The sequence below is a fragment of the Crocodylus siamensis genome, chromosome 4 (genome assembly GCF_052110815.1).
Source record: "Crocodylus siamensis isolate JL-2025a chromosome 4, ASM5211081v1, whole genome shotgun sequence".
Taxonomy (NCBI): domain Eukaryota; kingdom Metazoa; phylum Chordata; order Crocodylia; family Crocodylidae; genus Crocodylus; species Crocodylus siamensis.
Window position 1 is genome coordinate 159129716 of NC_143398.1, and position 23498 is coordinate 159153213.

Below are 23498 nucleotides of genomic sequence, written 5' to 3' on the forward strand. Positions count from 1 at the left end.
CTCTCCTTCCCCCCTGCCCCTGCCACTGTCTGGAAGTGAGAGAGTTAAAGGGACAGGATGGGCATGCTATAAATTTTGCATCAGAGTGTGTGGGGAGAGCAGGGCTGCGGGGGGAAGCTGGGAAAAAGCCAGTGGGCTGTCTCTAGGTAACAATAAACACTGCAAGCAAGGAGCAGCTGTTACACTTACTCTCTCTGCATCACAATGCTGAAATAACGCTAATAAACCCATACGCGCATACACACACAAATACACATGCTGGTTTATGTGGGGAGAGGGCCAGGCTGGAGTGGGAGGCAAGGGCTGAGTGGACAACAGGCCAGGTGACTTTGGGTTTCATTTTCCATTCTGAGTTTTGTATTGCACAGCGAAGGGGACAGTGATGAACAGAAATCTGCAGGGGAACGCAGAAACAGAGAACAATTCCTACCAAAAAACGTTGTCAGGACAACATGGAAGTCACAGTCTTGGCTTGTGAAGTCAGCAGAGCCAAACATGATACTCTTTATCTTAAGTCTCACCCCCAGCCCATTGCAGCATCTCAGTCATGAACAGATTCCATCCTCACAGCAGCCAGAGCTGCCAATAGGCTTGTCCCCATTTTACAGGTATGGAACTGAGGCACAAAGCAGGCTAAAAGGCTCGTGCAGGGAGTCTATGTGACTGAATCTCTTTGGCCCCAATCTAGTACCTACTGAAGGAGACCTACACTAGTGACCCCGGAGAAATTCATCTATTTGAGTTGACTCAGCACCAAGACTGTATATTGAAACCCAAGAAGCCGGATCCTTCAAAGACATGTACTCCTACTTAGAACAAAACACAGGAATGGCACTTTTGAATTCACTGGCTTCAGTGTGACTGTTCATATATTGAACATGAAGCGTATGAGTACTGTCTTACCAACTTGTAATTTTTTTGTCATTAGTATTGCAATTGTGGGAGTATTTTCTTAAAGCTCTAGTTCCTAGAGTCGTATGATAGCAGGAGCACCTCAGCTTCCTTTATAAAAAAGGACAGTTTTTATATTCCATGGTGTCAGAGGAAAGCTTGGAAATTATGACCACCTAGAAGCTCAGAATGGAAATAAAAACAACCAAACATTTATGGTTATCTTTTTAAATCAATCATGATTTTTCTAGGGATGGGGAGGATACTTGAGATTGGCAATATTGAGCATGAGTCATTGTAAGATCAGATATATTTAATGCGTAAGTTCAGGTTACTGGCTGCTGCTCATAATAAAAGATATTTATAGACTATCTGGCATACACATAGGACACAGCATGACAAGATATTTCATGTGCAAGTCCAAGACACTGGGTTCTTATTTGTAACAAGGCAATGTTTCTTATTTTCACTATACACTGCTCTGACAATGCCAAAAGAAGGTTTTAAAGGCACCTGATGAGGCTGCAAAGCTGAATTTCTGTTCAGTGAAAAATCCTGACACTGAAAAAAATTCTGTCTCAAACTGGGACAAGACATCAACAGTGTGGAATTTCACAGAGTGGAAGTAAAAAAAATAAAATTAGAAAATAATAATTTTATTTTATAAAATTAGAAACCTAAAAATGTTGTGTTCAATTAATATTGAATCATTTCAATACGGTTGAGATGTTTTCTTTCAATGATGTTGAAATATTACAAAATATTATGTCTAAACTGAGAGCTACAGAAAGGTGTAAGCTCCCTGGACAGAGGCCAATCCATCCTATCACATCTGTAGTACAAAGAGGCTAGCCAATGGATGGATAACTGTATTACAATTAACAGTCTCATAAAATATAAACATCTAAATTAAACAAAAGGTTTGGATGTAAGCAAAATGAACAATTGCATAATTTTCCAATACAAAATTTAATAAGAACTGATGCACTTCCACTAAATGTTTTTAATTTCAAAGAAGCTTCATTTTCTGATGGAACTTTGTTCCATCCAAGAGTTTTTTACAAGTTTGTGTATCCTTATAAAAAAGGCCCCCCATTTTTGTATAACTGAGAGACAGTGCTTGATCATGTCATTAGAGACTCAGTTATAATGCAGATGCCCCAGGGATCAGAAGTGATGAGGCTACACTGGACATGTGCAGGGATCTCACGTTATTTTAGCAGTATTGCAGTAGCATTTGAGGAGTCCTAACTGAGCCCTAGGAAACCACTGTACAAACACATAGCAAGAGAGAGTCCCTGCCCAGGAAGCTTACACCCTGCTCTGCTCTTCTTCTCCAGAAGGAGTACATAGTCTGCATGCACAAACTGAGTTAAAGGACTGGAACCAAAACAGATATGAACCTAGGTCTTGGCTGATGTAAATGGGTGCAACATTATAGCCGGCAGTGAAATGTCACTTGCTTACACCACCAGAGCGTTTGACCCAACTCTTGAATTCCCATGCAAAATACCAATGGGAGACTTCAAATTGGGATCAAAAGGCTTCAGCAGAGCTGTAGGGAACAGCTTGCACTGCCTTTGCCTGCCCGCTCTGTGACTTAGCTACAGCTGTGAATCTCTGCCTTCCACTAGCATGGAATTTTTGCAAATAAATATTAAATATTTCTTCTGATTCCAGTTGCACCCTCAACTCTCAACTAAACATTAGGTTCCATCAGAGAGCTATTGGTGGTAGAAGCCAGCCAATGGGTTATCTTTCTCCTGTGGGAGTTATGCAGAAGTGATGGGAATCTGGTCCCTCTGTATCCATCTGTTTTCTACACAGTGCACCCCTAGCATATAATCACTTCCTCTTCCTGGACTGTGAAAATCTGGAGGATGTCCAGTTCCACACCCTGGTTGCTCTATGAAAAGTATTAGCATTTTTATCTTATGGCCAGGTTGCAAACATTAAAGAGTATATTACAACTTGCGACTTGCTGCTGTAGTTCAATGGTAGAATCCATGTCTGCCTGGCGAAAAGCTTGGTTTCGACTCCCGAATGTATGTACAGCTACAGTCATTTGAGGCACTAGACATCTGGACCCAGCCCGGCCTTTGGATCCTGTCTCAATGGTCTAAAGGGGGGATTGTAGGTCTGGGCAGCCTCCACTTCTCCATATTCCCGCCTTGGCATGTATTGAAGGTCGTGGTGACCTCTCACACATACACCAGGATCCAGAAGGATCAACGGTTGCCTACTATTATTACAACTTATGAATAGCAATCTACTTAAATGGTGCAGACAAAGGGTTTCTCACAGCATGCAGATCCAATTTCATGGGCGTTTCCTGGTGGTCCTGCCCCTCGGCACTGATTGGCAGGGGGGAGACGGGATGAGGGGGCATCTGTCATCCTGTTCGCTGCCCTTCGTGCCGCCCTGCCACCTGGTGCCTTCCCCTTCCATCAGTGAGGACCAACGTGTCCCACTAGGAGCCACTTGGAAGCCAGTATCTTATTTTTATTCATTTTTTTTGTTCTTGATTTCAAAGACAATCGCAGATTTCACAGTTTCTGAGACATCTGCAAAACCATGAATTGAGTAGATCTCTACCTGTGAGAAAGAGTTCACAAGGAATTGCTTGAAAGTGACAAAAAGCCATAAGTTCAGGAAGTACAAAGGAGGATGGATACAGCACCAGCAGCCTTGAATATTCAAAACTTACAAGTCTGACCTTTCACAAAATCACAAGGTTGTTTTAAAAAAATGAAGGCAGTTACTTTTCAGCCATGCAGACTCATTTTTCAAGCTTTTTTTAGCAGCCACAATGCCAGTAGTTCTGCTTAATATACATACAAATACATGCATACATGTACATAAAATAAAAACAAAGATTCTCACAATATCACAGGATTCCTGAAGTTGGGGGGGGGTGGAAAAATAAAGTGGTTATTGCAGGGCTTATGGAAAAAACTGCAAGAGCCAACAATCTGTCACCTGGCCACAGAGCAACATGCTGGCTTCTGATTTGGAGAAGGCACTTGAAAGAGTAAAACACTGCAAGCAATTTAGGATGGAAACACATGTTTCCAATGAGGTTGAGTAGTGCTGGGAAATGGGGCATCATCTAAAACAAAGATCAAGCTTTCTCCCCAGATGTGACTAGTCATCTTAAAGGGCCAACTTGAGATCTTTAAAGGGTCTGGACTGCCAAAGGGCAGGTGCTTATTTTACCATGGAATTCAAGTCCTTTGAAGGTGCAGCTCAGGTTGGTTGCCATAAATTACTAGACACTCTGGAAAACATTTGACCTACAGCGCAGATTTTCACAGGGGAATGAGGGAAGAGATTGCTTTAAATTAAGAAAATGGGGAAGGAAGGTGGAGAATTCAAAGGAACACAGCTCATGACAGGAGTATATGGGTATCTCCCACCACCCTCTGGTGCAAGGCCTTTGGAGCAGTTTGGGAGCAAGCTGCCTGCCACCCTGTATCTGTCCCAGGTTTTCCAGGCTGGGATCAAACTTTGGGGCTATGTCCGGGTGAGCATGAACATTTGGTTCCCCAGGGACAACTTGCAGCAGGATACCTTCTGCCACAACTAGTTGTCCTCAGGGAACACCTGTACCACACACCCTCTGGCATGTGGCTGATTACCTTGGTTGGGGTAGGAGAGGCTGGGGCCAGCAACTGTGCTGGCCCTAGCTGCCTTACCAGGGTCCTGGAAGCCAAGGAAGCTGCAGCTGCATGACTCCTGCAGCTTGGAGCCCGACTGGCATCCAGCTGGCCAGGCTCGTTTTGGGTGGTGCATGCTACCTCCACATTTGCCACCCCACTTTTTTTCTGCGTGGGTTTTTTTGACGGAGTCTCCAGGGGTCAACCCCCCACAAACCAAACCCTGTGCTGCAAGATAGCAGTGCAGTGTGTAACATGGAAGACAGGTCTGCAGCACCACATACCGCGTGGCCACACCCATCTGGACATGGCCTGGGAGTTTAAACAAGGCCAGGCAAATACTTTTGCATATAGGATCACCCAAAACTCATCGGGTTTGTACACTTCACTGTGGAGTGTCTGGGCTTTGCTTGAAGGACCATTCCCATAACCAGGGAGCCAACAATTGAATTACACCATCCTGTGATTGCAAAGGATCGAGAGGACTAGATGGCTGCCCTGTGGCCTAACAAATAAAATCAGGTATCTGTTTGCTTGCCTGAATCAAGATTGGTGGTGACTATCTGACTCCTGTTTGATGACTTCTACACATAGCTGACTCTAGTCTGGTTTTTGGAAGAAAGTCTATAACAGGACTGAGGAGGCAATGTGCATGGCTTGAGAAACTGTTAGCTCTTCTCTGTAGATCCATATTTTGGATCCATTGGGTTACCAATCTTGCACTCTTTTAATAACACCACATTCATGGCCAAGGCCTGAAAGGAGACACAAGTTCCTTTGCTTTGCTGTCAGAAGCTGCATCCTTGGGAGGAAGAGCTCAGTGGAAAAATGATTCTTGGAGCACCAAAAAGAAGAATATAGCTGCTTTACCTAATTAACCTGCCCTTGAGGGTCTAAGTCAGAGGTGCTGCAGGGATCTAGTGGGATAAAACCTTCCATCTATTCCAAATGACAAGGGAAAAAAATCTCAGCTCACAACAGAATACCAAAGGAAATGCTTTGTCTCTGCTAGTCACTGGGCGCGTCTACATGGGACGCTTAATGCACAGTAGATTGACTGACTGCACATTATGGCCTCAAAATCATGCTTACAGCAAAAATCATGCTATTAGGCTAATGTGCAGTAGTATTAATCTACTACACATTAACTGTCATGAAAAAGTGTGTGATCACACTAATGTGCAATAGGGCAGCCTACTGCACATTCATTTAGTACTTCCTTTTGAAAATACTAAATTTAGTGAGCAGTAGGCACTGTGCATTAATGAACGTGTAGATGTGCCCACTGATACCTGAACAGATGCAAGAAGAATTGGTTTTTGTTTTCCCCATCAACCAGCCTTAAAAAAATTGCTTGGCAAGTTTGAAACCTGCAAGGCAACAGCAAAGCCAAAACTGCGTGTGTGCACATGGGCATGCACACACATACCTTACAACCTCCTGAGTCCATTTCCACAGATCCCAAGAAGCTGCAATGCAGGTGAGGCCCCAGCATATGCTCTGTGTTACAGCAAGGGAAAAAGGAATATGTGAGCTTTCTACCGTCTTTGCGGTTGAGAAGGATGGTCTCAGAAGCTGGCTTAGGCATGCCAGCTGCTTTGTTGGCACGGCCTGCTGGAGATGGGGGGTAGTTTGCTAAAGAGGGCTGAGGCAGCTTCTTTCTTGCAGCATGTACAGAATGGGATAGAAGTTGGAGATGCTGCTTACAGGGCCTGAGTCACGGAGACAGCAGCTCTCCCTGTAGGGTCTTCTGATCAGACCCATCCAACATCTCCCTCTTTCCAATAAATCACCATCAATGCTAAGAAGCTCTTACACTATGGGATTTCATCTCTCTTCATCCCTTTTATTCCCTCCATTTTTGTTCCACTCTTCCCATCCCATCTTCTTTGTCCTCACAAGAGAGCTGCTGCCAAGACACAAGGTGGTGGGGGAAATATGGAGACCATACCAAAATGTAAAGTGGCCTCTTTGAAGCACAACACACCCCAACCCTCTGGGGAGGAAGGAAACAAAGTAAATATGTGTTTAGAAGGGCACAAAGGTCCCCCTGACGTGAAGAAGCATTATAAGGCTTTAGGTTTAGGTTTGCATTGATTCCCATCATGCCAATAAACAAAATCCTTGCCTCTCACTGAACATGTGGGAATTCTAGGTATTATTCATCCTAGGGAGTTTCTGGACTGAGCAACCTGATGAAGAATGCCTTGCATTCAAAAGCTTGTCTAATTTATCCCAACCATCCTAGGATTTAGTCTCCTCGAAGGATGTTTCCCCCATAGATTGCAAAAGCTTTGCTTCCTCTCTGCAAGAGAGGTACTGATTCCATTATATAGACGGACAAAAGAATTCTTCTGGAAGAGGCTACCTCTAGAAATCCTTATGAGACAGCAGCTGGTTACCCTACTTCCATACTGTAATTGGTAGGAAGACCCACATGTGTTGAAGTGGGATAGAGGCAACCTGGGGGACGCAAAGGAAACAAAACTGGACTAGGAACCAGGAGACCCAGATGCAAGTCTTGGCTCTGCTACAGACCGCCTGGGTGACTCACTGGGTCACTTTGTCTATTTAAGCTAAGAGGTCTGTAGGGCATAGATCATTCTGTGCTATTTCAAGGCTGTATAGTGTCCAGCCTGGCAGGCAGGACTCATCAGGGCCAATCCATAATCTTGTAGATTTGGCTGCTTTGTCTCTCTCCATAGGCTTAGCAGCACCAGACACAAAGCTAGGCTGCATAACACCGCCACAGCACTGGCTGTTAAGATGGGTGGCAGCACAGGAGGGAAGAGCAAGAACCTGTCAGTAGCAAAGCAGGGCCCAGCAATGGGCCAACACAGGTGCCTTGGAAGCAGAACCCAGTTCCCCTCTGGCTTGCTGGAGTTTGTGATGGAGCTGTGGCAGGAGCTTGCACTTTGCATTCCAGTGCAGAAGGCTGTTATGCAGCAAACAAGACAAAAAATCCCCCAAATGACACTAAATATTAATGCCTGCCCTACATTAGGCAACCTGCACCTGATTTGAGTGAGATGGGAGTGCCAGGCTCCTTCCCCCCACCACACGCATACGCATGTGCGTACACACACACACACACACACACACACACACACACACACTTGCTCTTCAGGGCAGCTGCCCTTGCACATCACCAGGGAGACAGCCTTCCATATCAGCGGGATACCACCCCCCCACCCCACCTCCGACTGGGACTTGCCAGAAGGCGGGGAGGGTGGAGCGGGGGGAGAGGATGGGAAAGCTAGTGCAGCCGAGCTGGAAGCTAGTGCACCAGCTGTGCTCCCCTTCCAGAGGTTTCCAGCCTGGCCCCCCTTTTGCAGGCAGCAGTGTGTGTGGGAGATGGGGAAAGGAAAGAAATAAACAAAGCAAAGGTATTGGGGGGCTGTATGGGGAGGGGGAGAGTGTTCCTCAGGGTAAAGGAAAGGTGGGGTAGTGCCCCACAAGGCTTAGCAGTCCTGGTAGGTGCAGCCCTATAGAAGGTTATGGAGTAGAGTTTACAGGAGTGTCAAAAGGGGGAAAATAGGATCTGTTAGCCATGGAGCCCAAGCCTAACGAAGGGAAAATGGTCTGGTTCTGTCCACTGCACCAAGCTGCTGCATCTGATGTACTAGTACATGGGTATGGATGCAAAGAGCTGTCCAGGTACACAGCACTCCAGTGGCAGCTGTTGTTGCAACACTAATGTGGATGGGACCCCTTCCCCCCTGGCTCCTAGCACAGGAAGGACCCACAGCTGCTCAGTAGAATCTACTGTAAGTTTGTGTCCTTGGCTTATTAGCCATTTATTTCCCTTTTCACCTACTGGGCTCCCCCACTGTACTCCACTGCATTGTTACCTATCACTTCTCTTTCAGGGACCTTAGCTATCTCACACTCACCAAGAGGCCCTGTTGGGTACAGACTTAGCTAGGACTTTGCCATACAGCAGCTATTTCCTTTGGCTTTCTAAGAGGCCAGAGCCAAGCAGAACAAAGGCAGTTGCTAGACATGCTCCCCAAAACACACACAGTAGTTATTCCCAACTTATAGCAACCCCTGGTCATCCAAAGATGGTCAGCAGCACAGGCTAAACAGCAGTGGTATTCATGGTCATGTGCTAAAATGTGCGACTAGGCCACTTCTCTTAGCATCAAGCCTATGCTCTTGAGGGTCAACTCCATGCTCTTGAGGGGTCCCAGAATGCACTGAGGCAACAACAGGCTCTGCTCTATATGGCTGTCATCAGAATGGTTCAAGTCAAAAGCCATGCCAGCAAATGGACCCTCCAACCTTTTATAAGTTGGTACACCCCACAGTCCATGAGTGTCTGAGCTTCTGTGTGACCCAGTCCTGAACTGAAGTTTCAATTACTCTGACCTTTCCTTCTTCCTGCACTGCTCTTCCCTTAGGCTGTGTCCATGACTGCCCAACGTGGTTTCTGATAGAAGCATCTAGAGAGGGGGTTTACCCCAGAAACTCAAGTCTCTCATCTCTCAAGGAGCTGACAGAGCTTCCTTCAATGCCCCTGATCACGAGCAATTAAACTCATGCTGAACTTAGCTTTTGTGCTGATTTTGATCTTCCTTCAACAGAATTGTACTCAGCCCCTCACAAAATACAGCCCCTTTAAAATCCAGAACTGTTTTCTATTCAGGGAAGAAGTCCTGTCCAGGGTGGAGAGGAGGAGCCATGACATTTCCTTATGCCAGATCTGCATTAGAGCTGTAGCCTCAGTTACAACACTTCCTCTGAGCAGCGGGGCAGTCAATGAGAGGCAAGCTGGGAGTGAGGGCTCATCATCTCTTTTCAGATTCATCTCTGCAGGCAGGACCAAACTGTTGAAACTGTCTGGCATCACATTGCCATGATGCTGTGGCCAGTTCTATGCTTTGATAATGCCCACTTCCTGGGGAATATGACCCAAAGGAGCCATATGTCACCCTGCTTGAGATCTGGATGTGGTAGAGGAAAAGGGCCAGACAACTTGGCGCAGAAAGTCCTGTGCCCTCTAGGCAATCTGGAGAAGATGTCACAATGTGTCCATCTCTGTCCAACAGGGGAGTGGAACTTCATAACTTGTGAGAAGCAGAAGCCTTTGGGTTTCGGGCAGGTCATCTCTTTCCTCTTGAACATCTGAATATTGTCATAACAAACCACAGCCTGAAGGACTTCACAGATACATCAGCAAACAGTACCCCAATTCAGACTGCCATACGGCCTGTAACAACCCCCCTACTTCAGTATCCCCCACTGCTAAAATGACCCAAAAGTCCCTTCTGTCAGCAAGAGGCCTGGGCTGTTGGCTCTGGAGCAGCAAGGAAATTATCATGCATGGAATATAATTGCATGGGTTCAAATAAAAAAAACCCACCAGTGGCCAAATGGATGCCCCAAGCCCACCACAAGGGTAAAGTGAGGCAATTATGTCCTGTGTAATCATTATCTTTGGGATGTAGGGCAAGTTGGAGAGACAATAGCAAAATGGTGACTGAGCAGGAGCAGAAGTTTGCTCGAAAAAGACAAAGCCCAAGAACATGCCCAGCTTGTTGTCATGGTAATCCCCACCCCCATCGCTCTCCTCACAATGTGCCATCGCGCTCTCCTTCTGTGCCCGAGCTGTGCTAGGGAACAGAGTCTGCCGGAAGTTGCTTTCCCCATCCAACCCATGCAGCCATTCTTGGAAGGACACCCAGTCACTGCTCGGCTGAGAAACGTTTGCCCGATGGCATCAGCCCAGGCCAGTGGAACCCGGCAGCCCAGAGGACAGGCGCCCCAAGTTGTGGAGGGTTTGCACGCTGCGCCAATGTCCAGCTTCAGATCTCAATGGGGCAACTGCCCCAGTTCCTAAGAGGACAACCGTTGCAAAGACATGGAGTCAGGGTTTTTCTCAGTACAATTTGCCTATTGACAGAATGTAGGTGAGTCTCGTTCCTTCTCTCCTCAACAGATGTGGGGACAAACTGTCCCCAGGCAGAGGCCTCGGGCCAAGCACCACTACCCCCAGCCAAGCAGCAGCTGCCTCTGCCTCACACAGACACAGAACTGAAGCTGATCCAGATGCTGCCATGGACAATCCATGCCCATTTTCCTCCCTCAGACCCTGAACTTGGCATCTCGGAAGCCCCTTGCATAAGGCCATTTCTCATACTGCACAGGCTAGGGGAGGTTGTTGGGCATTAACTCACATGCTGGGCTGCTGCCCCAAACACACCAAGGAGAAAGGTCTCAGTCCCCTGGGCATGGTTCCTGCATAGCATCTTTAACCCTTTCTGTAGGAACCTTCCATCTGGGTGCTTATAGCTCAGTGACCACAATGCCATTAGCCCTTCTCGTGCTACAGAAGGTAAGATGCACACTGTGGTTTCTAAGGCCATTCAGGCTGTATTTGAGGCAGGGAGTGTCTTGTTTTCGGTGGAATGAGGCACTACATAAACACAGAAAAAAGTGGGCAACGGAGGAGCTCCTGTGTTACAAACACTTGAAATGGCAGGAAAGAGGTGCTATGGGTAATGCTGACAGAGTCTTTTGGTGGTGTTTAAAGGCCACTGGGTTTGCAGGGCTGAATAGAAGTTGCCAGGCTGTGGTTTTGCTCTCTATGCCCATCTACACCCAAAATTGGTACAGGCCTATTGCAACCACTACAGACCCGGCTAGACAAAGTCTTGGCTGGGATGACCTAGTTGGGGATGGCCCTGCTTTGAGCAGGGGATTGGACTAAATGACCTCCTGAGGTCCCTTCCCACCCTCATTTTCTATGAGTCAACCCCTCTGTCGACACCACGTGTAGTGGCTCAGCCTGAAAAAGGCCTCTTTTTCATGAGAAAAGAAGTACATTTCTAAACTTGTATTAAAGCCACTGTCTAGACAAGACAGGGCAAGTTGCATTTTAACATGCGTTACTGGTTGGGGTGAACCCTGGGATTGGGTGGAGCCCAGATTCATTTGTGCCATCTAACATAGGTAAAAGTTGCCATGTCTATATTGGTTCAACCAAACTGCATCTCTTCTTCTAGCACAGGCATGATGCTTTTGCCACTAGTCTAGTGGCACCCTTACCCAGCAGGGATCCTGTTATACCAGTTTAACGGTGCTAACACCAGTGAACTATATCCTAAGGAAGGGGTGGTATACAGCAACTCTGTGCTGGAACATCCATAGAAAGGGCAATACAGATTGAACAGTACTGATTTTTAAAAAGACCCCACTGTACTCCAGATGCAGTTACATAAGTTGCCCTTTTTCACATGCAACTCATTTCATTCCTAGAGGGTGGCCTAACCCTACTAGTACAAAGCACAGCTTTGCTAGTATGACTGTATCCATACTTGGATCCACTTTGCCTGTACAGTGTACCAGTAACTCAATACCAGTAAAAAAGTGCTTCGGCTTTTGACCTGCCCTGTGTAGGTCTACTGGGTCTCAGCTCACTGGTCATTGGCAAAGGGAGACTGAAGACTGCCAGTAACTTAAGCTTTTAGGACAAGACCTTTGGACTTTCTAAGCCCCATGATCCAAGCTGAGGGAGGGGTCCCAGGCCACCTAGCCCACAGAAACAAGCCCTAATCCCTCTCATGCAGTTCACCTACTTTGGGGGGAAGCCCAGAGAAGAAATTATCTTCTGGGTTATTGTCTCTTGGGGGGCAACCACAATGAGCAGCCTTTTAAGAATCTAACACGATAGTGCCAGCAGCTGAGAACATGTGGCTCATGTCACATGTACAAGGGGTTTTCCTCCTCATGAACCTCATGGGGCAAACTCTCCCTTCTCCAACACTCCAAGCTGGTGAAGAGGCAGAGGCCAGAATACCGTGATTCCTTCCCCCATCTCTCCACCCCTCTGCTTCCTCGCTGATCACCAGCCAGAAGTCCAGAGCTGAAAGTAGCCCGTGATTGATGGCAGTGTTTTCCTGGTAAGCGCACCCTGTAGTCCAATCCTTGTACCTTTCCCAATTCCTCCCCTGTCCCTATTCAGAGATCATGTTGTCTCATGTTGGTCCCAGAGGCACCATTAATTAAAAATACATCCAATTAAATGGCAGGTGAAAACGTGCAATTCCAGGCCCATTCCATATACCCCCCCTTTCCAGTCCCCCCTCCGTCTTGGCTCAGCTGTGCTTTGATTTGAGTGAGAGAGGAATATGGGAGGGTTCTCTGAACCTCAGCCAGCAGTGCTGTGCCAGTCTGTTAGGGTGGCGGTGTGTGTGCGTGTGAGCGCGCATGCACCATTCTCCATGGCCAGTATATAGAGTTTTTAAATTTAATCAGCCAGGCCCTGCTGCTCCTGAAGTTACACAACCCCCCTTGCCTAGTTAAGATAGCAGAGCTGAAGCTGGCAAGGTCAGGGCAGGTAGAGCTGTCGGAGAGATCAGCTAACGAAGGGAGAGGTTGCTAGGCAGACATGGGCACATGCATGGCACCCAAAAATCCTCTTTGCGGATGGCACTGACAAATCTGGGGTTTTTAATACTGTATGTTATTAATGCTGATGCTAATCCTGCTCCAGTGATTAGCTCTTCTGAAGGCATGAGGAATCAGTGCTGGGGATGAAACCGCCTTAAATCGCACCCCCAAAAATCTGGACAGAAAAGAGCAGAGGTGAACTATTGTGCAGGGAAAAGCCTTCCCCCCAAAAAATCCCCATGCCCTGTCTCCCCTCACACGCATGCTCCAGACGGATGGGACAGACAGACAGTGAATAAAGGACCTGGGGAGGAGAGCGTGGTAATGATGTGACAGCTGGGACACGAATGGTTGAATCCAGCGACACACTCATTACCGACTTCGCCCACGGACGCGGGAATGGACTCGGTGCCAACTCTCCTCCCTACCCCCATTTGCTACTGGGAAAAATGAATCTTTGTAAGCCACAATGCAGGAGTGGCTAGTGAACATTGCCCCTCATATCTGAGGAAAGCAGGGGGAGATGGGAAAAGACATAAGGCCACACAGGGCAGAGAATAAGTCAAAGTATCAAAGATGGGGATGGCAGGCACATGGAGGGGTGGCAGAGACCTCAGAAGAGGCTGAGAACACAGGTGACAGGCAGGCTGGCCCATAGACACAGTGACACAGGAGAGCCAGGCGCTGTTTCCATCTCTTCCACTGACTTGCTGTGTAACTGCAGACAAGTCACTTCCCCTCCTTCGAGTTTGTATGACCTCAGCTGAATTGCTTCCCATTTCTGTGCCTCCATTCTCCACCCTCCCCTCTCCTCAACAGCTTGCTCTTTAGGCCATAACCTCTTTGAAGAGCAAGGACCATCTATTCCTGTGTCTATACAGAACCTAGCATGATGGAAGGGGGCCTGCTCTCCACTACGGCCTCCGGGCACTCTTACATTACAAGCCACTGGAACAGGTGGCCAAGACGGCCAAAGCTGGTAAAGTGAGCAGGTGTCCCCTGGCTCTCAGACTACGCTCAGACTGGGGTGCCCAAGTACCCTGCAATTCCTAGTGAAGATGTGCATATCAGCAAAGGACATGACAGGCAGGTAAACAGAGACAGATGCAGAAATCAGACAGATGCCAGGGGCCAGGGCCTGGGATGTTGCCGTTTGGCCACCAGAGTCCTCTCATCCACTGACCAGGCAGGGGTAGGGATAAAGAATGACCACCCCATGTGGACAACTTCTGGTAGCAATCATGACTTGTGTACTCCACCTTGGTGCCAAGCAGATGCAACAGATACAGGGACAGACTAGAAATGGCCTGGGGAAGGAAGTGCAGTCCCAGAGCAGGAAGGAGGTCTTCTACTCAATTTAGTAACCTGGAATTAAGGTCAGATTCAATCTACAGGGAAAAATAGAATGGGAGGACACAGGAAACAAAAGGAGCTATGTCAGCGGCTCAATTTTTCACTCATTTCTTAACCGTAAAAGAATAAAACCAATTCTTCTGTTGCAAAGAACTCAAAAAGACCACAACAGGTCAGAATGTTTTAACATTATAGATTCCTATGCAAGAATGCTGCATTTATCTTGTGAATCACGCTGGCACACCTAACTGTGCTAACATTGCATGGAACCCCATGGCACCCTTGAAACGATCTCATGGCACCCTGGCTGAGGATCAGGGATCAATGTAGAGGTTAATTCCCCCATGTCAGAGGCAGTATAAGGGGGCCAGAGCCTTTGGGGCTCTGGAATCCACGCAGCTTTGCCGGCTTCACTCTAACGCTAATTGGAGATTTTAATCTTCAGTGACTTTCAGCTCGGGGTGCTGGCAGGAACACCAGCTGTGCTGCAATTCCAACTGTGCTGGCATTTTAATCAAGCCGCCTTTGCTGGGGAAGGGATGGGTCAGGGGGAGGGACAGGAGCTGGCTCAGCCCAGCCAAGATCGCTGAGGACAGGTGGCCTGCCTGCTACAGAGAAGGCAGCTCATGCACCTGGCGTCCCAATGTAGCAGGCAGGCAGAAGAGGTAAGAATGGCCAAGAACAGAGTGAGGAGATTCCAGACTGGGGCATGCTGGCAAAGCCTCCTCCAGCTCAGCCTGGGAGCATAAAGGGCAGTAATAGGGCCTTTCAATTTCAAGGCAGGAAGGAATCCAGAGAGAGGCCAGGTGGTAACACTTCAGGGACACCACATTCTGCTTCCCAAAGAGCAGGCACCCACCATGCACCATCTTTCTCTGGCCACATGTGCATGCACACATGCACTATTGCTAAAAGAAAGGTGATTGCACAACCCTTGGAGATAGAACTCTTGGAGAGAGTGGGTCCCTACAAACGCAAGTCAAGCCCCACTGGCAAATGGGTGCATGGAGAAAATTTGCCATCTGAACTGTAATGAGCCAAGATGCTTCAGCCTATGCAGATTCACAGTCAAAAACCAGAAATCCCCACCTTGGCCACCTAACCCAACTTTTTTCCCAGCCTACAGATTCTGGCGTTGTCAGATTTCTGGTCCTTCAGCCTGAGCTTCTCTTGGAGGAAACACCAGGTTGCGATTTGAAGACTCCAAGGTATGGCAAACCCACTGTGTTAGTTATTCTGGGAGTTGACAACTTTCCCTTTAAATTCTGCACCTTACCCTAGCTTGAATTTATTACAGCTTGGGATTCCAGCTGCTGGGTCTTGCTCTGCCTTTCTCTGCTGGATTAGAGAAACTGCTCTAGTTGAAACCTCCTCCCCATTGTTTAACCCTCTTCTGAGCAAGCTAAAGAGCCGCTGACCGTGAAGTCACGCTAGGGAGCAGAACAAACCAACAGACCAGGTGACCCAGCCAGTTGCAACATAGCCTCAGGTCTTGATTTTTCTACCTAAAGGATTTGACACCTGGATTCACAGCTCTGCCTCCCTTGGTTGACCCTTGCCCTGCCTAGCTCAACTCAGAAGTCCAGGTCTGTCTTCTTCCAGTCTGTAAGACAGTGGCATTCAAACAAAGGACTGACATTGAAAAAAGGTGCTGTGGGAGCTACTGACCTCTCAGGAACCACAATCCAGCGGCATATAGGTACTAGCCAGGGATTTGGGAGACCTGGCTCTATTTCTTGATCTGCCACAACCTCCTTTTGTGACCAGAGGCAAGTCATTTAACCTCTCGGTGCCTCAGTTCTCCACATGTGCAATGGTGATAGCTGTCACTGCCATGCATCAGAGAGAGCAGCAGGGCATAAGAGAGACTGTGAGGCATGCGGATGTTATAGTGAGGGACAGCATAGAAGTCAATCAGGTGGCAAGAAGGTGGACTTTCCCCCCACTGTGGTTACAGTTATTACAGGACTGTACCCCACATATGAACTGCTCAAATTATTCTTTGCAATTAACACTGGATTGGACCTGCCAGACTGCTGCCCAATTGCCAAGCACACCAAGGTCTTTCTGCAGTTCCTCACACCACTGCCTCTTGTGCTGACTAACATGTGTGTGGCATCCGCCAGTTTAGCACCCTTGCTGTCTACAAGTGCCAATAAAGGAACTTTGGAAAGCTCCACTGCAGGCTGCTGCAGCGCAGCAAGAGACAAATGCTCCCCAGCCCTTGGAGGTGCTGAACCAACTGCAGGTGATGAGAACAGAAGTGGGGTGGGGGAGGGCTGGGGGTTTAGTTTTATGTCTGAGTCGCACAGACAGAAACTGAATAAAAAGAAACCAAGTCTAGTAATTCGGGCTGAGGCTGCTTATTTTAATCCTATCTGTGGCTGTCTGAGCCCAGAGCCAATTACTCCCGAGCGTGGCTGGGTTTTATACCCTCCAGACATATGGGTGCTGCCTCCAAAATGGTCTCAGGAGAATCCTGGTACCTAAGGTTTCTGCTCCTGTAGTGCCTCACACCTTCAATGCATTTATCATCACACCACCCGCAGGCACCAAGGCCCTATTTACCCTTACTGTGCAGATGGGAAACTAAGCCACATACAACTTGCCCAAGGAAAGTGTAGTGAAGCAGGGAATACACACAGATTTCCTCAGTCCTAAGAAGGTCTCCTACCCACTACACCATCCTGTGCCTTCCCAGTCAAACCATGCAAGCTGATAAACCACAGGGATGGGGAACTGTCATTTCTGAGCTGGATGAATGGAGGTGCAGGGAGATTAAGTGATTTGCCCAAGGTTGCCCAGAGTCTGTGACAAAGCTGGAAACTAAAGCCAGATATCCTAAGCCCCAGTCCACAGCCTTAATGAAACACCCACCCATCCCTCCTTCTTTATTGTTATGGTAAGGCCACAGCACTCTCTCTGGACCACCTGCACTGCAGCCCATGCACGCTGCAGAAGGGCTCAGCTCTGTAACCCCAACACAAGACTTCCACTGGCCCCCTCAACCAAAACCTGCCCTTCATCTTCAACAACCCTCCTCCAGAGACAGGTGCCAAGCTAACTGCCACCAAAACTCATTTGACACATGGAACACATTTCGGCAAGGTGGTCAGAATTTGGCTCGCACATGCATTCACAGAAGCAAAGTAGAATGAGTGTGAAAAGTGAATGAACAGCAAAGGGGAATTCAGTTCCCATTCACCCAGAGGCTCTGAAGCCATCTCCCCAGCTGTACACACAGCTCTTGGAAGAAGAGTGTAAGCTGGGCTGGTAAGGGGTAGCAGGTTAGCTTTCAACCCAGTGTGCATGTGTTAGAGGGGGGAGGGGATGTTTATGAGTTTGCAGTGCCCTCCTGTGGATATTGTAGAGACTGCATCCTCTATGGAGAGGGCAGGCGCATCCTGAACTACATTTGGCAGGCAGTAGCCTTTACTCCAAAGTGCTAGTACAAGCAAAGATTATCCCACAAACTGCTAGAAGATAGCATGGACGCAGGGAGTCAGAAGGGGAGGAGAGGAACAGGCCAGCACAGGGCTTGCTAACCACTCAGATTCATTTCAGCAGCACTGCCAGCCCTACATATGCTGAAATCCTGAGTCCTCCACACTGAAAAAAACCCTTCATTTTTAAACCCAATAATACATTTGAGATACTGGTATCTGAACCACAAATTCATGTTTACAAGCTCTCTCTGAGCTACAAGGACTAGACACCCGTTTGTCAAATCAAAAACAGATTTTCACCTGACCCCATGACTCCAGGAGCTGAGGCCTTTCAGCAAACCTGCTCACATCACAAGAGCTGGCAGATTAAACCAGTTCTCTACTTAAATCTGACCCATTCTATTCTCTCTCCCACACACACACACTATTATATCTGGCGCTTCCCACATTAGAGACAAAATGCCACATAAAACAAGTGCAGCACACACTAGTATTAAAGTGGGGGGGAGGGGAGTAGGAGGGGAATGCACTGTATATTTATGTCAATTGACATATATTTTGCCCCCTGGATTATTCCCTTTCTTTTTTCTTCCTCCTCCACTTCCCACCTTCTTCCCTGGGCAAAAAACATAATATCATTAGTGCCTGTGCTGGACTTTGAAACTAGCAGCACTTATGTGGCTTTGAATTTCTCTGGGCATTCACATAGTTCCCACGGCTGTGGAATCCCAGTACTTCACTACATTTACTTTTATAACCTCCACCCCGGAGAGGCAGGAAACAACTAACATTCTTCAGAGCACATAGGGGGATTGAGGGACATGTCGAACACCAGACCCAAGAAGGCAGGAGAACAGGGAACCAAACTCTGATCTCCAGGGCCCCACATATACAATCATCTCTTGCCCAGTACCACACAGACTAATTCTAGGCAACAGAAGGGGAAAAAAAAAACACTTTGCCCAACAAATGAGTTCACCTCTAAGCAGGTTTCAGGCTGAGAATAAGCCAGAAAGCACCATGACCGAACAGCTGGAAGTCAGGCAGAAGCAGTTCCATTCCCAACTCTACTGCTGACTCCCTATCCCTCAGTTTTCCTCCCTCTACCTGGGGTGCAAAGATAGCAACCTCTTTTTGCACAGACTTATAGCCACCACAGCTGTCAAGGGCTATAACAGCAAGTCTTTTCTAGAGGATTCCCATGTGCTAAGGCACTGAAGGAAGCAGCAAATCTTGCTCACTTGGGGGGACAAGTCTTTCTCAAACGCCAACGTAAGGTGTTAACAGATCTGGAAGGAAACATTTAATTGCAGAAAGAACCTTTTGGTGCCGATATAAATAGCACCTGGATTGACAAATTTAGCTGCCAAAATTGAGAGCGACAAACTAACATTAGGATTTTTGTTGTTGTTGTTTTTTTAAAGGGCTCTTTATTTCTTTACATGAGCACTTTGTCACTGTGGTTAGAGTGACACCTGGTGGCTAGTTCCTGCTCACACACATTTCTGGCATTTCTGGACAGTTCATAACCCTCCCAGGAGCTCTGTGCCCAGTTTCAGATCAATTAAGGGGGAAAGAGGGGTAAATCAGTTAAGGGTGTGCATTGCCTCCAGCAAGCAAAGAATACCTGACCCCATTTACATACAAAGCCAGAAATGGCTAATCACTCCCAGCTATTCACTTGGCTCCTGGAGCTTCAGTCCATTTTCTGTTCACAGCCAGTACCCCAGTTCACCCTCCAGAATGAAGTCCTGCCTGTTGCATGAAAAGGATGAGCAGCTGCAAATGCTTGCATCCGAGCACTGACTACCCCTTGACTCCAGACTGTACACAGGCTCCAAGTCCGAATGCCCTTTAGCTGAATCCAGACTATGGAGGCTTTGTTTAGCCCCCACTTCTGCATCTGCTCCCAGGCAAGGGATAGTTGGTGCAACACCATGCAGACAAAGAAAAGAAGGCTGATCCTAAAACTAAATGGGGGGGCGGGGAGGAGCAGAGAGGGACTAGGATTTAGGAGGCCTGGCTTCAGTTCTTGGCTCTGCCATTAAGTCCCCATGCAAGTCACTTAACTAACTAAAATAGCTGGGGGGGGGGAAATCCTTCTTTTCTTTCACCCTTTGTCCATCCCATCTAATCAAGAGTGTATATTCTGGGGCAGGGACATGAGGTATGTCCAGCACTCAGTGCAGCACCTGGCTCTCACTGAAACTGTTTAGAAACAAATAAGATATCTCCATACTGCAAGACAAATGGGAGTATCAGTCTTGGAGCTCATGGTAATGGGCACTGGACAAACCCAGAGCAAGACAGCAAGTTCTGCCTCTTAGGAGCTGGCAATTTAATAATAAGGATAGGAACTCCATGAGCCATTAGGTAACTGGAAAAATCTAGCAAGGTCTGCATTGCTGGAAGATACAAGTGCAGCTGCTATAAGGAACATTTATTACCATTCCAACTACCCAAACTGCTCAGGAGACACCAGGTTTGTTAGGATAATTCAAGGTTTCCGGAATCTAGATGCTATGGCAATTGGTGCCGTATAGCAGCAAGTAGGATGCAGCATTGTGCTCCCAGTACTAGCCAGGACAGAGGTCCTATTGAACTAGGCAACGTATGTGATCCTCAGGATCTTTACATTAGCATTTGGTTTGCTTCCTTTCCCATCTTCCCCATGTGTCTCCCTGGTTAAACGGGTGCACAATCTTGATTCCGTCATCTAATGCAACAGGAATCCTATCCAGCCATTTTGTGTCACATCTATTGTCTTGACTCAAAGCTTTAGCTGATGTGCCTTGTGAAAGGGAGTGATTTGGATAACAGCCCCGATTAAAAAACGTGGCCATAACAGAAACTTTTTTCTTTGACTTTAGTGGGCTTTGGATCAAACCCCAGTTATCAACACAGATCAAGAGCATCAAATTAAATGGTTTCAGAGAAGGGCCTAGACCCAGAGACTAAATTATAGGCAACAACCCACTCAGAGAAAGAACCAGTTTTGCAGGTAACCCTTTGCTTGTGTTCTGGGTGGAACTGATCTCCACACTTGCTAGTGCTTTTAGAAACATCCCCTGGCTAAAATCATCAGCCCTTCCATCACTGAAGCCAGGAGAGTAATCCCAATATGTAGGTTGTAAGCTCTTTAAGCAGGACCTATTCCTGTACAAGTTTGAGACTCCCAAGCACCACCATACTATAAAACGACCATCAACCATGTTAGCTTGTAGCAACAGATTTAATAAGGAGAAGTGCAAAGTCCTGCACATATGATTGAATAATCCCATGCACCACTACAAGGCTGGGGACTGACTGGCTAAGCAGCAGCTCTGCAGAAAGGGATCTGGGGGTTACAGTGGACACTAAGCTGAATGTGAGCCAACAGTGTGCCCTATTTTTGAACAAGGCTAACAGCATCCTGGGCTGCATTAGTATGAGCACTACCAGCAGATCAAGGGAAGTGATTCTTCCCCTCTATCCAGCACTTGTGAGGCCACATCTGGACTACTGTGTCCAGTTTTGGGCACCCTACTACAGAAAGGGTTCAGACAAATTGGAGAGAGTCTAACAGAGGGCAATGAAGATGGTTAGGGAGCTGCAGCACACGAAACATGAGAGGCTGAAGGAACTGGGCTTATTTAGTCTGCAAAAGAGAAGACTGGGGTGGGGAGTAGGGGGATTTGATAGCAGCCTTCAACTACCTGAAGGGTTGCTCCAAAGAGTACATAGAGCTAGACTGTTCTCAGTAGTGCAAATAACAGAACAAGGAGCAATGGTCTCAAATTGCAGCAAGGGAAGTTTAGGTTAGATATTTGGAAAAACTCTCACTAGGAGCACAGTAACATAATGCAACAGGCTACCCAGAGAAGTTGTGGACTCTCCATCCTTGGAAGTTTTAAAGACCCAGTTAGACAGACTTGACTGGGATTATATTAGTTGGGGCTGGCCCTGCTTTGAGCAGGAGGTTGAACTAGATGCCCTCCTGAGGTCCCTTCCTACCTTCATTTCCTATGTTTTTATGAACAGTACTGTTATCCTCTGGGGACCAGTGGGACAGCCATATTTTAGGGATCCTAGAATTTGTCTAGCAAAGCTGACTTAGTGGCCTCTGAACACCTCTCCCCCTTCATTCTAACCCATTCCTCGTCTGCCTTCACTTTCCCCTCTTCCTAACCTGGCCCACTGAGATATAAGATGCCATCATCATAGGACCATTTGCAACCCTGTGGCTGGGGAATGATGCACCTGCTGGTTACTTACGAAGGAAGAAGGCTCAGAGCTGCGCCGGCGCTGTAGCCTGTTGCCATGTACAATGAGCGGGGACCCTCAGGTGGGTGCTTTATCTAAAGGAAGGCTCCAGTCAGGTATAGGCTGCTAAAAGGCGTGCTAGCATCTGACCTAAAACAAAGAAGAAAAAGATACATGAGGGTGTATTGGAAACACCACCCTACAAAGCATATATGACTGTCTTTCAAGAAAAACTATTCAAGCTCCTGTTAGAAGTAGGGCATAGAAAGGGGTGGATAAAAGGGTGTTTAGTTTCTTGGGTGCTTGTAAACTGCTAGTGCAGCAGGATCCTGGTCCATGACTGAGGCACCTAAGTGCCAGTGCAATAAAAACAGTATACACTAATCATTTAACAAATCTGATTTTTTCTCCAAAATGTTAACTAGTTACTGAAGTGCTAAACAGACAGACAGAAAGGGAAGTGTTTTAGACAGCCTGATGGACAAATCCTTTCCCTTCTGCTTTGAGCAGCCCTGTAACAAGTTGCTGCAACAGGAAGAGCATGAAGGAGCTCTGGAGAAATGTTCCATGACTATTATTGCTTTGGCAGTATCACAAGTCAAAACCTAGCATTGTAGGGATTTGCACTTTCTCCACACTTTATAACAAGGACTTTATTTCTCCTGGAATAACATGCAGGGAAAGTGGAAGCATAAATGCTTATATTGAGCATCTCAAAGCTATTTATAAATAAGGCAGATCAGGTTCATTTACCCTGTTTTTACAGGTAGGGGAACAGGCACAGAGAGAAGGGATTTGTTCCAAGTCAGTGTCTCAGGTCTAGAACCCAGGAATCCTGATACGCATTTTTCTGGTCTGGCCCCAACCCCTCCCCTTTTTTGATGGATACACAAAGCAGCATCATTCAATCACTGTACCTAGTGATAGCAGGACAGGTTCTTAAGTATAATCACAATGGAAAATGCATGAGAAAGATCGAGAAGTCACACACAGGTTCTGTAACACTTTGGTTTTTATTAATAAATGTTTGTATTATGGCAGCAACCAAAAGGCCACATTTGTACAGCATGCAGTACACACGAGTCTGGCCTTGTGCATATCACAAGCCATTGAGCTGCACAGATACCCGTATATTAAGCTTGCAGACTTTAGTTTAACTAAAGTGTTTTAGTCCTTGGCAGACTGAACTGTGTGCCACAGGCAGTGAACAGGAGAGACCAAGGTGGACAGATAAGGTGAAATGCCCAGATCATCTCAGCTGGTAAACAATGGCTCACATTGCAGAGGAAGGAAGGAGGAGGAGAAAAACTTGGTGGTTCCCATTTGAGGGAAAATTCCTCCAAACCTCCACTTTACCAGCCTGATCCTGAGACCATGAACCTGACATCTAAGAAATAGAATTCTCTGTACAAAGTGCACAAAGCAGTGCTCCATCCCCAGATGCTGCCAATTTCTGACGCTTCAGAGGAAGATAGAAAAAAAAAAATACATCCATCCAGTTGTGCTTTGGGAATAC

General features: G+C 47.1%; 1 protein-coding gene across 3 annotated transcripts in view; it reads right to left on the reverse strand.

Annotated features, from left to right (window-relative positions):
* CDK12 (cyclin dependent kinase 12) overlaps positions 1 to 23498 on the reverse strand; it is a 122305-nt gene that overhangs the window by 44731 nt on the left and 54076 nt on the right. For 2 of the 3 annotated variants that reach the window (XR_016441961.1, XR_016441960.1), the window contains exon 14: positions 21995 to 22132. The gene's annotated coding sequence lies outside the window, so the exon portion shown is untranslated. Of the gene's footprint in view, positions 1 to 7545; positions 9675 to 21994; positions 22133 to 23498 lie in introns of those variants that run through there. The other variant, XR_016441962.1, reaches the window with a different exon arrangement.